We start from the raw sequence: 13,627 nt of genomic DNA on the forward strand, positions 1-13,627 counted from the left end.
CGAAATTTGAAAACTGATGCGAGGGCTGGAACGGGGTCCACTCAGCCTCGGGAGGTCAAATGAGTAGACGTGGGTTCGATTCCCAACTCAGCCATCCGGGAAGTGGTTTTCCGTTGTTTCCCACTTCTCCTCCAGGCAAATGCCGGTATAGTAGGCCTACGTAACTTAAGGTTACGGCCGGTTTCCTCCCTCCTTCTTGCCTATCACTTCCAATCTTCCCATCCCCCCGTAAGGCCCATGTTCAGCACGACAGATGAGGCCGCCTGGGCGAGGTACTGGTCGTTCTCCCCAGTTGTATTCCCTACGCTCCAGGACACTGCCCTTAAAGTGGTAGAGGTGGGATCCCTCACAGAGTCCGAGGGAAAAACCAACCCTGGAGTGTAAACGGATCAAGAAACAAAGAACGACATTAATGAAAGAAAAATGCCTATTCTGTCCTATTTCCTTGCGTTATCTGTCCACATTCTGCTTCCACATAATCATCCAGTTCACACTCGCCTGGATTTGGTCACAAGCTAAAAAGCTCTGCCCGTTAAGGGGCAACGAGAATGATTTCCCTTTCAAATCTAGTTTGAAACCATATTGGAGAACAATCCACGTGATGTTCCAGAGTTGTGTGGTAGATGAAATAAGAAATGAAAATACACGAAAATATTTTTTGCAAAATAATAAATGACCATCTTCATGCCCTCGAGGCATGCATTGAGATTCCAGGTCCTATGTCCTGGGTTCGATACGGGGTCTCTGCCAGAAATATAACGGAGCGGAAAGCATTCAGCCTCGTAACGACGGATGATTAAAGTGGTTGAAATCCCAATCAGTGAGCATTCCTGACGTGGTTTACCGTGTGTTTCACCATTCCAACTCAGGCCAAATGCTGTGATAACTAATGGCTATATTCGCCACCTTCCGTGTCCTAATATATATATTTTTCTTATTTCCATTTCTAAGAGTTTAGAGGTCCAGTATTCGGGAGAGAGTGGGTTCGAACCCCCCTGTCGACAGCCCTAAAGATGGTTTTTCGTAGTTTACCATTTTCACACCACATAAATGCTGGGGCTGTACCTTTATTACGGCCACGGCTGCTTGCTTCCCACTCCTAGCACCTTCCTGTGCCACCGTCGGCATAAGACCAATCTGTGTCGGTGCGACGTAAAGCAACTTGAAAAAAATGAATTAGAGGTCGTGGTTGCCCGAGAGAAGAGCCAGTTCCGGGAGTTGCAGGACACTGCCTCATGCCCATATTGAAACTTAAGCCGTCGGACAGAATTACGTATGGCAAGTAAAAGGAACTAAAACTCCTGAACAGACCCCATACATTAGTTCTACGTAAGCAGTCACAAAATAAGTGCGCGCTCGTTTTGTAGAATACAGCAAGACCTCGAGCGTGCGCACGCATTAAAGAAGCCGAAATAGCTCAGTTGGGAGAGCATTAGACTGAAGATCTAAAGGTCCCTGGTTCAATCCCGGGTTTCGGCAGTGTGATTTTTCATTCGCACAATCTGACAACAATATGATGAAACTAAAGAAGCCATTGCTTTAACTTGCGATTATTTTTAAAAACCTTGGCAACTAGCAATCCATCGTCACTGTTGACCTCGTGTTCATAAAACGCGGAATCCTCTGTGGTGTAGTGGTTAGTGTGGTTAGCTGCCACACCCGGAGGCCCGGGTACGATTCCTGGCTCTGCCACGAAATTTGAAAAGTGATGCGAGGGCTGGAACGGGGTCCACTCAGCCTCGGGAGGTCAAATGAGTAGAAGTGGGCTCGATTCCCAACTCAGCCATCCTGGGAGTGGTTTTCCGTGGTATCCCACTTCTCCTCCAGGCAAATGCCGGTATGGTACCTAATTTGAGGCCACGGCCGCTTGCTTCCCTCTTTCTTGCCTATCACTTCCAACCTTCCCATTCCCCCGTAAGGCCCTTGTTCAGCATAACAGATGAGGCCGCCTGGGAGGGGTACTGGTCGTTCTCCCCAGTTGTATCTCCAACCCAATGTCTCACGCTCCAGGACACTGCCCTTAACGTGGTAGAGTTGGGGTCCCTCGCAGAGTCCGAGGGAAAAACCAACCCTGGAGTGTAAACGGATCAAGAAACAAAGAACGACATTAATGAAAGAAAAATGCCTATTCTGTACTATTTCCTTGCGTTATCTGTCCACATTCTGTTTCCACATAATCATCCAGTTCACACTCGCCTGGATTTGGTCACCAGCTAAAAAGCTCTGCCCGTTACGGGGCAACGAGAATGATTTCCCTTTCAAATCTACTTTGAAACCATATTGGAGAACAAACCGCGTGATGTTCCAGAGTTGTGTGGTAAATGAAATAAGAAATGAAAATACACGAAAATATTATTTGTAAAATAATAATTGACCATCTTCATGCCCTCTAGGCATGCATTGAGATTCCAGGTCCTATGTCCTGGGTTCGATACGGGGCTCTGCCAGGGATATAACGGAGCGGAAAGCATTCAGCCTCGTAACGACGAATGACTAAAAGTGGTTGAAATACCAAAAATGAGCATTCCTGGCGTGGTTTACCGTGTGTTTCACCACTCCAACTCAGGCCAAATGCTGTGATAACAAATGGCTATATTCGCCAGCTTCCGTGTCCTAATATATATATTTTTCTTATTTCCATTTCTTTGAGTTTAGAGGTCCAGTATTCGGGAGAGAGTGGGTTCGAACCCCACTGTCGACAGCCCTAAGGATGGTTTTTCGTGGTTTACCATTTTCACACCACATAAATGCTGGGGCTGTACCTTAATTACGGCCACGGCCGCTTGCTTCCCACTCCTAGCACCTTCCTGTGCCACCGTCGGCATAAGATCAATCTGTGTCAGTGCGACGTAAAGCAACTTGAAAAAAAATGATTTAGAGTTCGTGTTTGCCCGAGAGAAGGTCCAGTTCCGGGTGTTGCAGGACACTGCCTCATGCCGATATTGAAACTTAAGCTGTCGGACAGAATTTCATATGCAAGTAAAAGGAACGTCCGCCTCTGTGGTGTAGTGGTTAGCGTGACTAGCTGCCACCCCCGGAGGTCCGGGTTCGATTCCTGGCTCTGCCACGAAAATTTGAAAAGTGGTACGAGGGCTGGAACGGGGTCCACTCAGCCTCGGGAGGTCAACTGAGTAGAGGTGGGTTCGATTCCCACCTCAGCCATCCTCGAAGTGGTTTTCCGTGGTTTCCCACTTCTCCTCCAGGCGAATGCCGGGATGGTACCTAACTTAAGGCCACGGCCGCTTCCTTCCCTCTTCCTTGTCTATCCCTTCCAATCTTCCCATCCCTCCACAAGGCCCGTGTTCAGCATAGCATGTGAGGCCGCCTGGGCGAGGTACTGGTCATTCTCCCCAGTTGTATCCCCCGACCAAGAGTCTGAAGCTCCCGGACACTGCCCTTGAGGCGGTAGAGGTGGAATCCCTCGCTGAGTCCGGGGGAAAAGCCGAACCTGGAGGGTAAACAGATGATGATGATGATGATGATGATGATGAAGTAAAAGGAACTAAAACTACTGAACAGATCCCATACATTAGTTCTACGTAAGCAGTCACAAAATTAGTGCGCGCTCGTTTTGTAGAATACAGCAAGACGTCGAGCGTGCGAACACATGCAAGAAGCCGAAATAGCTCAGTTGGGAGAGCATTAGACTGAAGATCTAAAGGTCCCTGGTTCAATCCCGGGTTTCGGCAGTATGATTTTTCATTCGCACAATCTGACAACAATATGATGAAACTAAAGAAGCCATTGCTTTAACTTGCGATTATTTTTAAAACCTTGGCAACTAGCAATCCATCGTCACTGTTGACCTCGTGTTCATAAAACGCGGAATCCTCAGTGGTGTAGTGGTTAGTGTGGTTAGCTGCCACACCCGGAGGCCCGGGACGATTCCTGGCTCTGCCACGAAATTTGAAAAGTGATACGAGGGCTGGAACGGGGTCCACTCAGCCTCGGGAGGTCAAATGAGTAGAAGTGGGTTCGATTCCCAACTCAGCCATCCTGGGAGTGGTTTTCCGTGGTTTCCCACTTCTCCTCCAGGCAAATGCCGGTATGGTACCTAATTTAAGGTCACGGCCGGTTTCCTCCCTCCTTCTTGCCTATCCTTTCCAATCTTCCCTTCCCCCCACAAGGTCCCTGTTCTATATATAAGGTGTGGCTGCCTGGGCGAGGTACTGGTGTTTCTCCCCATATGTATCCCCAGACCCAATGACTCAAGCTCCAGGAAACTGCCCTTGAGGCGGTTGAGCTGGGATCCCTCGCTGAGTCCGAGGGAAATGCCAACCCTGGAGGGTAAGCATTTTATGAAAGGAAGAAAGGAAATGGAGATTCGAACAGTGTATGAAACAAAGTCATTGAGTTATCAGGCAGCGAAATAACTTTCTCTGCAAAATATTTCAGCATTACAGGTTTATGTCTGCCTCTATGATGTAATGATTAGTCTGATAAGCTGCCACCCATGGAGGACCGGGTTCGATTCCCGGCTCTGCCATGAAATTTGAAAGTAGTAAGAGAGCAGGAATGGGGTCCACTCAGCCTCAGGAGGTCAACCGAGTAGAAGGGCCATCGATTCCCTCCTCAGCCAAGCTATCCTCGAAGTGGTTTTCTATGGTTTTCGACTTCTCTTTCAGGCAAATGCCGGGATGGTGCCTAACTTAAGGCCTCGGCCGCTTCTTTCCATCTTCCTAGTACATCCCTTCCAATCTTCCCATCCCCACAAGTCTCCTGTTCAGCGTAGCAGGTGAGGCACCCCTGAACAAAGTACTGGTCATCCCTCCCCAGTTGTATTCCCCGATCCAATGTCTCACGCACAAGGACACTGCACTTGAAGCGGTAGAGGTGGGAACCCTCGCTGAGTCCGAAGGCAAAACCAACCCGGGAGGGTAAACGGATTAGGAAAGACAGTAAAAGGAACTAGAACTACTGAAAAGATCCCATACATTAGTTGTAAGTAAGCAGTCTCAAAATAAAGATGCGCTTGTTTTTTAGAAATACAGCAAGAGTGCGAGCGTGCGAACGTACACCCGAAGCCGATGTAGCCCAGTTGGGAGATCGTTAGACTGAAGATCTAAAGGTCACTGCCCGAGAGAAGGGCCAGTTCCGGGAGTTGCAGGACACTGCCTCATGCCGATATTGAAACTTAAGCCGTCGGACAGAATTACATATGACAAGTAGTAATCTATCGTTGCTGTTGATTTTGTGTCCATAAGCCACAGAACTGTTGATTACAGCAAGAGTGCGAGCGTGCTAACATACGCTGAAAGCTAAAATAGCTTAGGTGGGAGAGTGTTAGACTGTGGATCAAAAAATTCCAGGATCAACTCCGGTTTTGCACAGTGCAGTTTTTATTCGCACAATCTGACAATAACTAGATGCTGAAGGTAAAGTAGCCCTTGCTTTTATTTGCAATTACTTTGATTACCTTGGCAAATAGCAATCTATCTTCGCAGTTAATTTCATGCTCATTAGCCACGGATCTAATAGTTCTATATGAAAACACAGTAATCGAAAATTAAGGCATAGATCGGGATTCGAACAGTGGCCGAAACAAAGTCATTGATTATCAGGAAGAAAATAAATTCCTCTGCAATACATTTCATCATTACAGTTATGTCCGCTTCTGCGGTGTAGTGGTAAGTGTGATTAGCTGCCACCCCCGGAGGCCCGGGTTCGATTCCCGGCTCTGCCACGAAATTTAAAAAGTGGTACGAGGGCTGGAACGGGGTCCACTCAGCCTCGGGAGGTCAACTGAGTATAGAGGTGTTCGATTCCCTCCTCAACCATCCTCGAAGTGGTTTCCGACTTTTCTTCCGGGCAAATGCCGGGATGGTACCTAACTTAAGGCCACGACCGCTTCCTTGTCTATCCCTTCCAATCTTCCCAACCCCCCCGCAACGTCCCTGTTCAGCATAGCAGGTGAGGCCACCTGGGCGAGGTATTGGTCATTCTGCCCAGTTATATCCCCCGACGCAATGTCTCACGCTCCAGGACAGTACCCTTGAGGCGGTAGAAGTGGGATCCCTCGCTGAGTCCGAGAGAAAAACCAACCCTTGGAGGGTAAACAGATTAAGAATGAGAAAGAAAGAAGATTACAGTTATACGTCCGCCTTTCTGATGTGGCGTTAAGTGTGATTAGCTGCCATGCGCGGAGGCCCGCGTTCGATTTCCGGCTCTGCCACGAAATTTGAAATTTGTTAGAGGGCTGGAACGAGGTCCACTCAGCCTCGGAAGGTCAAATGATTGGAGGGGGCTTCCATTCCCACCTCAGACCAGTCATCATCGAAGGGGTTTTCCATGGTTTCCCACTTCTCGTCCAGGCAAAACTTAAGGCCACGGCCACTCCCTTCCTTCTTCCTCGTCCATCCCTTCGATTTTTTCCATCACCACGAGAACCTGTTCAGCGTAGCAGGTGAGGCCACCTGGGCACGGTACTGGTCCTCCGCCCACCGTTGTGTGCACAGGACCCAAAGTCTGGTGCTCAAAGTCACAGCCTTTGAGGCGGTAGAAGTGGGATCCCTGGCTGTGTCCTAGGGAAAGACCAACCCTAGAGGGTAAACCAGGAACCAGAACTACTCAACAGATTCCATACACTAAGGTCGTAATACTGAAAGGAGCATTCTGACATTTCTTGGAAGGAGGTCCGCTACTGCTTGCCTAGGTGAGAATAAAGGAGTAGGTGGTATGGTTGCCATGGAAACGTAGGCGGGTCCACTGCGGTTGCCATGGAGACAAGCCTGCCGCCCGGCTCGAGTTGCTCGGAGTTGTCGAACCTCTCACTTCTTACTTGTGTACAACAGAATATAGCGGTGTGAACGAACAGGTGAGCCGGAACCGAGGGGAGGGAGAAAGGAATACACGAATGTGGCAACACCGTGCAATGACACTTGCAATGCTCTTCCCTCCAGCCCTATCTCTCAGAATGCTTCTTTCACTATTACAGCTATAATTCTATGTAAGCAGTCTGAAAATAAGTATGAGCTTGTTTTGTAGAATACAGTAAGAGTGCGAACATGGGAAGGTACGTTGGAAGATAAAGTAGCTTAGTTCGGAGAGCGCTAGACTGAAGAAATAAAGGTCCCTGGTTCGATCCCGGGTTTCGGCAATACTAATTCTTATTCTCATATCTGACAATAACAATATGCTGAAGGTAAACAAGCCCTTGCTTTAACTTGCAAACATTTTTCAAAAAATTGGCAACTAGCAGTCTATCGTCGCTGATATTTTGTGTTCATAAGCCACTGGACCGTCCGCATCCGTGGTGTAGTGGTTAGTGTGATTAGCTGCCATCCCCAGAGGCTCGAGTTCGATTCCAGGCTCTGCCACGAAATTTGAAAACTATTACGAGGGCTGGAACGGGGTCCACTCAGTCTCGGGAGGTCAACTGAGTAGAGGTGGTTTCGATTCCCACTTCAGCCATCCTGGAAGTGATTTTCCGTGGTTTCCCACTTCTCCAGAAAAATTCCGGAATGGTACCTAACTTAAGACCACGGTCGCTTCCTTCCCTCTTCCTCGTCTATCCCTTCCAATGCTCCCGTCCCCCCGCAAGGCCCCTGTTCAGCAAAGCAGGTGAGGTACTGCTCATCCACCCCAATTGTATCCCCCGACCCAGAATCTGAAGCTCCAGGACACTGCCCTTGATGCGGTAGAGGTGGGATCCCTCCCTGAGTCCGAGAGAAAAACCGACCCTCGAGAGTAAACAGATAACGAAGAAGAAACAGATGCCATGGGACCTCATAGTTTTATATGAAATCGAACTCAATCAAAAATTAAGGCATAGATCGGGATTCGAACAGTGTCCGAAAGAAGGTAATATAGTTATCGGGAAGCCAAACAACTTTCTCTGCAATATACTTCAGCATTACAGGTTTATGTCCGCATTTGTGATATAGTGTTTAGTGTGATTAGCTGCCAGCCTCGTAGGTCTGGGTTCAATTTCCGGCTCTGGCACGAAATTTGAAAGCGGTAAGAGGGTTGGAACGGGGTCCACTCAGTGTCGGGAGCTCAACTGATTGGAGGAGGCTTCGATTCCCGCCTCAGCCAAGCCATCCTCGAAGTGGTTTTCCGTGGCTTCCCACGGCTCCTCCAGGCAAATGGCAAAAGTGTACCTAACTTAAGGCCATGGCCGCTTCCTTTCTTCTTCCTCGCCTATTATTTCCAATCTTTACACCTCCACAAGGCTCCCGTTCATCGTAACAAGTGAGGCGGAATGGGCAAGGTACTGGTCCTCGCTCCCAAGTTGTTTGCCATCGACCCAAATTCTCACGGTCAAGGACACTGCCATTGAGGCGGTAAAGTATGGATCCCTGGTTGAGTCCGACGGAAAAACTAACCCTGGAGAGTAAACGGATAAAGAAAGTCAGTAAGAGGAACCAGAACTACTGAACAGAAACGCTCCAGGCCGAAATAACTCAGTTGGGAGAGCGTTTGACTGAACATTTCAAGGTCGCTGGTTCAATCCAGGGTTTCGGCAGTGGTATTTTTCATTCGCACGATCTAACAATAACACGATGCTGGAAGTAAAGGAGCCCTAGCCTGAACTTGCGATTTATTTTCAAACTCTTGACAACTAGTAGTCTATCGTCCCTTGTTGATTTTGTGTTCGTAAGCCACGGGATCTAACTGTTCTATATCAGAACCGAATTAATCGAAAATTAAGGCATAGATCCGGATTCAAACAGTGGCCGAAATAAAGTCATTGAGTTATCAGGAAGCCAAATAACTTTCTTTATTTCTTAATCTGCTTACCCTCCAGGGTTGGTTTTTCCCTCGGACTCAGCGAGGGATCACACTTCTACCCCCTCAAGGGCAGTGTCCTAGAGCGTGAGACATCGGGTCGGGGATACAACTGGGGAGGATGACCAGAACCTCGCCCAGGCGGCCTCACCTGCTGTGCTGAACAGGGGCCTTGGTGGAGGATGGGAAGATTCGAAGGGATAGACAAGGAAGAGGGAAGGAAGCGGCCGTGGCCTTAAGTTAGGTACCATCCCGGCATTTGCCTGGAGGAGAAGTGGGAAACCACTTCTAGGATGGCTGAGGTGGGAATTGTACCCAGCTCTACTCAGTTGACCTCCCTAGGCTGAGTGGATCTCGTAAAAGTTTTCAAATTTCGTGGCAGAGCCGGGAATCGAATCCGGGTCTCCAGGGGTGGCAGCTAATCACACTAACCACTACACCACAGAGCCGGCCCAAATAAATTTCTCTGCAATATATTTCAGACCGCAGGTTTATGTCCAGGTCTGAGATATAGGGTTTAGTTTGAACAGGCGGCAACCCCGGAGTCCCAGGTTCGATTTCCAGCTCTTCCGCTAAAGTTGAATGTAGTAAAAGGGCTGGAACTTGGGCCACTCAGGCTCGGGAGATCAACTGTGCAGAGCTTCCTCGAAGTGGTTTTACATGGCTTCCCAATTCTCCTCCAGGCAAATACCAGGCTGGTACCTAACTTAAGCCACGGCCACTTCCGTCTCTCTTCCAGGTCTATCCCTTTCAATCTTCCCATCTCCACAAGGCTCCTGTTCAACGTAGCAGGTGAGGCGCCTTTACCCGTCCACCTGTTGTATGCCCCCGACCAAAAGTCTGACGCTCAAGGACACTGCCCTTGCGGCGATAGAGATGGGATACCTAACTCAGTCCGAGAGAGAACCCAACCCTGAGTGTAAACGGATTACGAAATACAGTAAAAGGAACTAGAACTACTGAACAGATCCCATACACAAGTTCTATATAAGCAGTCTCACAATAAGTGTGCGCTTGTTTTGTTGAATACAGCAAGAGTGCGAGCGTGCGAACGAACGGTCGAAGCCGAAATAGCTCATTTGGGAGACGGTTAGACTGAAGATCTAGTGATCCCTGGTTCAATCCCTGGTTTCGTCAGTGCAACTTTCTATTTGCACAATCTGACAATAACAGGATTCTGAAGTTAGGAAGCCATTGCTTTTCTTTGCAATTATTTTTCAAGACCTTGGAAACTAGCAGTCTATCCTAGCTTTTGATTTCGTGCTCATAAGCCACGAGATCTAATAGTTCTATATGAAATCCACATCAATGGACAATTAAGGCTTAACTCGGGATTCGAACAGTGGCGGAATCAAAGTCATTGAGTTATGAGGAAGTCAAATTTCTTTCACAGAAGTCTATTTCAGCATTACAGGTTCATGATCGCCTCTGTGATTTAGTTGTTAGTGTGATTAACAGCCCCAACCCCCCCCCCCCCGGCGGACGCCCGGGTTTGATTCCCGGCACGAAATTTTGAAAGCGGTAAGAGGGCTGGAACAGGGTCCACTCAGTCTCGGGAGGTCAACTGAGTGGAGGGGGCTTCGATACCAACCTTAGCCAAGCCAACCTCGAAATGGTTTTCCACGGTTTCCCACTTCTCCAGGCAAATGCCGGGATGGTACCTAACTTAAGGCCACGGCCGCTTCCTTCCCTCCTCTCGTCTATCCAGTCCAATCTTCCAATCCACACAACCTTTTGTTCAGCGTAGCAGGTGAGGCCACCTGGGCAAAATACTGGTCCTTCCTCACCGGTTGTATGTCCCCGACCCTAAGTCTCAGGCTCAAGGACATTGCCCTTGAGGTGGTAGAGGTGGGATACATGGCTGAGTCCAAGCGTAAAACCAACCCGGATGGATAAAGTGATTAAGAAGGAAAGTAAAAGGAACTAGAACTACTCAATAGATCCCATACAGTAGTTCTATGGATGCAGTGTCAAAGTAAGTGTCCACTTGCGCTTGTTTTGTAGAATACAGCAACAGTGAAGGCGAAATAGTTCAGTAGACAGAACGTTAGACTGAACGTTTAAAGGTTCCTGGTAGAATGCCGGGTGTCGTCAGTTAGTTCGTAATCTGTTTACCCTCCAGGGTCGGGTTTTCGCCCCGGACTCAGCGAGGGATCCCACCTCTACCGCCTCAAGGGCAGTGTCCTGGAGCTTCAGTCTCTTGGTCGGGGGATATAACTGGGGAGGATGACCAGTACCTCGCCCAGGCGGCCTCACCTGCTATGCTGAACAGGGGCCTGGTGGGGGGATGGGAAGTTTGGAAGGGATAGACAAGGAAGAGGGAAGGAAGCGGCCGTGGCCTTAAGTTAGGTACCATCCAGGCATTTTCCTGGAGGAGAAGTGGGAAATCATGGAAAACCACTTCGAGGATGGCTGAGGAGGGAATCGAACCCCCTCTACTCAGTTGACCTCCCGAGGCTGAGTGGATCCCGTTCCAGCCCTCGTATCACTTTTCAAATTTCGTGGCAGAGCCGGGAATCGAACCCGGGTCTCTGGGAGTGGCAGCTAATCACACTAACCACTACACCACAGAGGCGGACTGGTATCGTTAGTACTATTTTTTTATTCGCACAATCTGACAATAACAAGATGCTGAAGGTAAAGATGCCCTTGCTTTTAACTTCAATCCTTTTTCAAATCTTGGCAACTTGCAGTCTATCGCCACTGTATTTTGTGTTCATAAGCCACGGGATCTAATAGTTCTATATGAAATCCACATCAATGGACAATTGAGGCTTAACTCGGGATTCGAACAGTGGCGGAATCAAAGTCGTTGAGTTATGAGGAAGTCAAATATCTTTCACAGAAGTCTATTTCAACATTACAGGTTCATGATCGCCTCTGTGATTTAGTTGTGAGTGTGATTAGCAGCCACCCTCAGAGGCCCGGGTTCGATTTCCGGTTCTACCACGAAATTGGAAAGGTGTGAGAGGGCTGGAACGGGGTACACTGAACCTCGGGAGGTCAACTGAGTAGAGGAGGTTTCGATTTCCATCTCAGCCATCCTGGAAGTGGTTTCCCGTACCAACTTTCAGTCCACGGCCGCTACCTTCCCTCTTTCTTGTCTATCCCTTCCAATCTTCCCATCCAGCCGCAAGGCCCCTGCTCAGCATAGCAGGTGAGGCTGCCTGGGCGAGGTACTGGTCATCCTCCGCAGTTGTATCCCGGCCCAGAGTCTGAAGCTCCAGGGCACTGCCCTTGATGCAATAGAGGTGGATCTTGACCTATGCATCTTGCACTCCTACCCACAAATGGTCTAGTGTAGTTAGTGCGGGGCTCATGGAGCGTACACCAGCATTGACAGAACCCCATAAATGCTCGATAGGATTAAGATCGGAGGATCTGGAGGGCCTTTCCATGGTTGCAACTTCACTAGAGTGCTCCTCCAACCGCCTGCGTGCCACAACAGAGCGGTGATTGGCGCATTGTCCTGTTGAAACATGGCATCTCTATCAGGGTACTCTAGGGCTAGAAAGGGATTCGGATGTCCCGGCACTTCTACCGCTCCTGTGGAGACGAAGCTGTCGTTGGTTTTAAAATCATATTCAATAAATACTGATGATGCATCTAATTCGATCTACTTCATTCCTATCGGAAGGACGTATTCTACGTCACAAATATTGCACCCAGGTCTCCGACATAGCCCGCCTGCTTTTGTTTTCTGTCTTCATGTATTTATTAGTTCTTATTTGTTTATAATATTTTGTTTTCGAGTAATTGTTTTGTAATTTATATTTTCATTTAAATCCGTTGCTATGCTATTGTAAGCAGGCACAGTCACCAGGAAATCTCCCAATGGAAATGTATTATGTTAGTAATAAAAAGTAATAATCAGGGCTGTCACAGGTGAACCCAAACACTGAAAGGTTTATAGTTTGTCTATCTTTCAGAATAAAAAGAATGGGAGACCATGTACTTAGGTCATAGCCGCACACGTTTAAGTGAAAATTCATTGTAAATTCATTGTAAATTGTAAATTGTAAATTCATTGTAAATTCATTGTAAATTAAAAAAATATAATTTAGGATGTTTACTTGCTAGATTTTCAATATGTTCTATTTTGTTCAATTTTTTTTAATAGCAGTTTCAGGGACTTTAATTAACCGTCCATGAACTTACGTCTGTTTCTTCTTACGCCCTTCAATGCACTTCTACATTATATACACCGAAGGCATTTTAAACGTGGGTACTGCACTACGGTTGACAATAAACTGACATTTGCAATAATGAAGGCAATTTAAAAGTGTGTACGATACAACGGTGCCAGGCTCGTCACTTTCATCTATTCTATCCGACCTACCTTTGTCAACTCTTCTTCTTTTCCGACCCCGAAGGTATTACAGCACTCAAGGCCTAGGGAGTGTTTCATTTTCACGCCTTTCGTGACCCTTGTCTTAGTTTGGTCGATATCTTCATTTTTGAAGTATCGGATCCCTTCCATTTCTTTCTCTGATTAGTGTTATACAGAGGATGGTTACCTAGTCGTACTTCCTCTTAAAACAATAATCACCACCACTACCTCTGAAACAACGAAGGCATTTTAAACGTGTGTACTGCCCCATTACAGACACATGAGACAATGAGGGCATTTTAAACGTGTGATCTGCACCACGGTTCACCATAAACTGACATCCAAACAATTAGGGCATTTTAAAAGTGTGATCTGCACCGCGGTTCACCATAAACTGACATCCAAACAAGGAAGGCATTTTAAACGTGTGATCTGCACCACGGTTCACCATAAACTGACATCCAAACAATTAGGGCATTTTAAAAGTGTGATCTGCACCACGGTTCACCATAAACTGATATCGAAAGAAGGAAGGCATTTTAAACGTGTGATCTGCACCACGGTTCACCA

General features: G+C 47.7%; 2 non-coding genes across 2 annotated transcripts; both read left to right on the forward strand.

Annotated features, from left to right (window-relative positions):
• Positions 1-1,406: 1,406 nt before the first annotated feature.
• TRNAF-GAA (transfer RNA phenylalanine (anticodon GAA)) lies at positions 1,407-1,479 on the forward strand. Its single transcript has one exon. It is a non-coding gene; the product is annotated as a tRNA-Phe (tRNA).
• A 2,137-nt stretch (positions 1,480-3,616) lies between these two features.
• Positions 3,617-3,689, forward strand: TRNAF-GAA (transfer RNA phenylalanine (anticodon GAA)). Its single transcript has one exon. It is a non-coding gene; the product is annotated as a tRNA-Phe (tRNA).
• The last annotated feature ends 9,938 nt before the right edge of the window (positions 3,690-13,627 follow it).

This window comes from Anabrus simplex, chromosome 1, assembly GCF_040414725.1.
Source record: "Anabrus simplex isolate iqAnaSimp1 chromosome 1, ASM4041472v1, whole genome shotgun sequence".
NCBI lineage: Eukaryota > Metazoa > Arthropoda > Insecta > Orthoptera > Tettigoniidae > Anabrus > Anabrus simplex.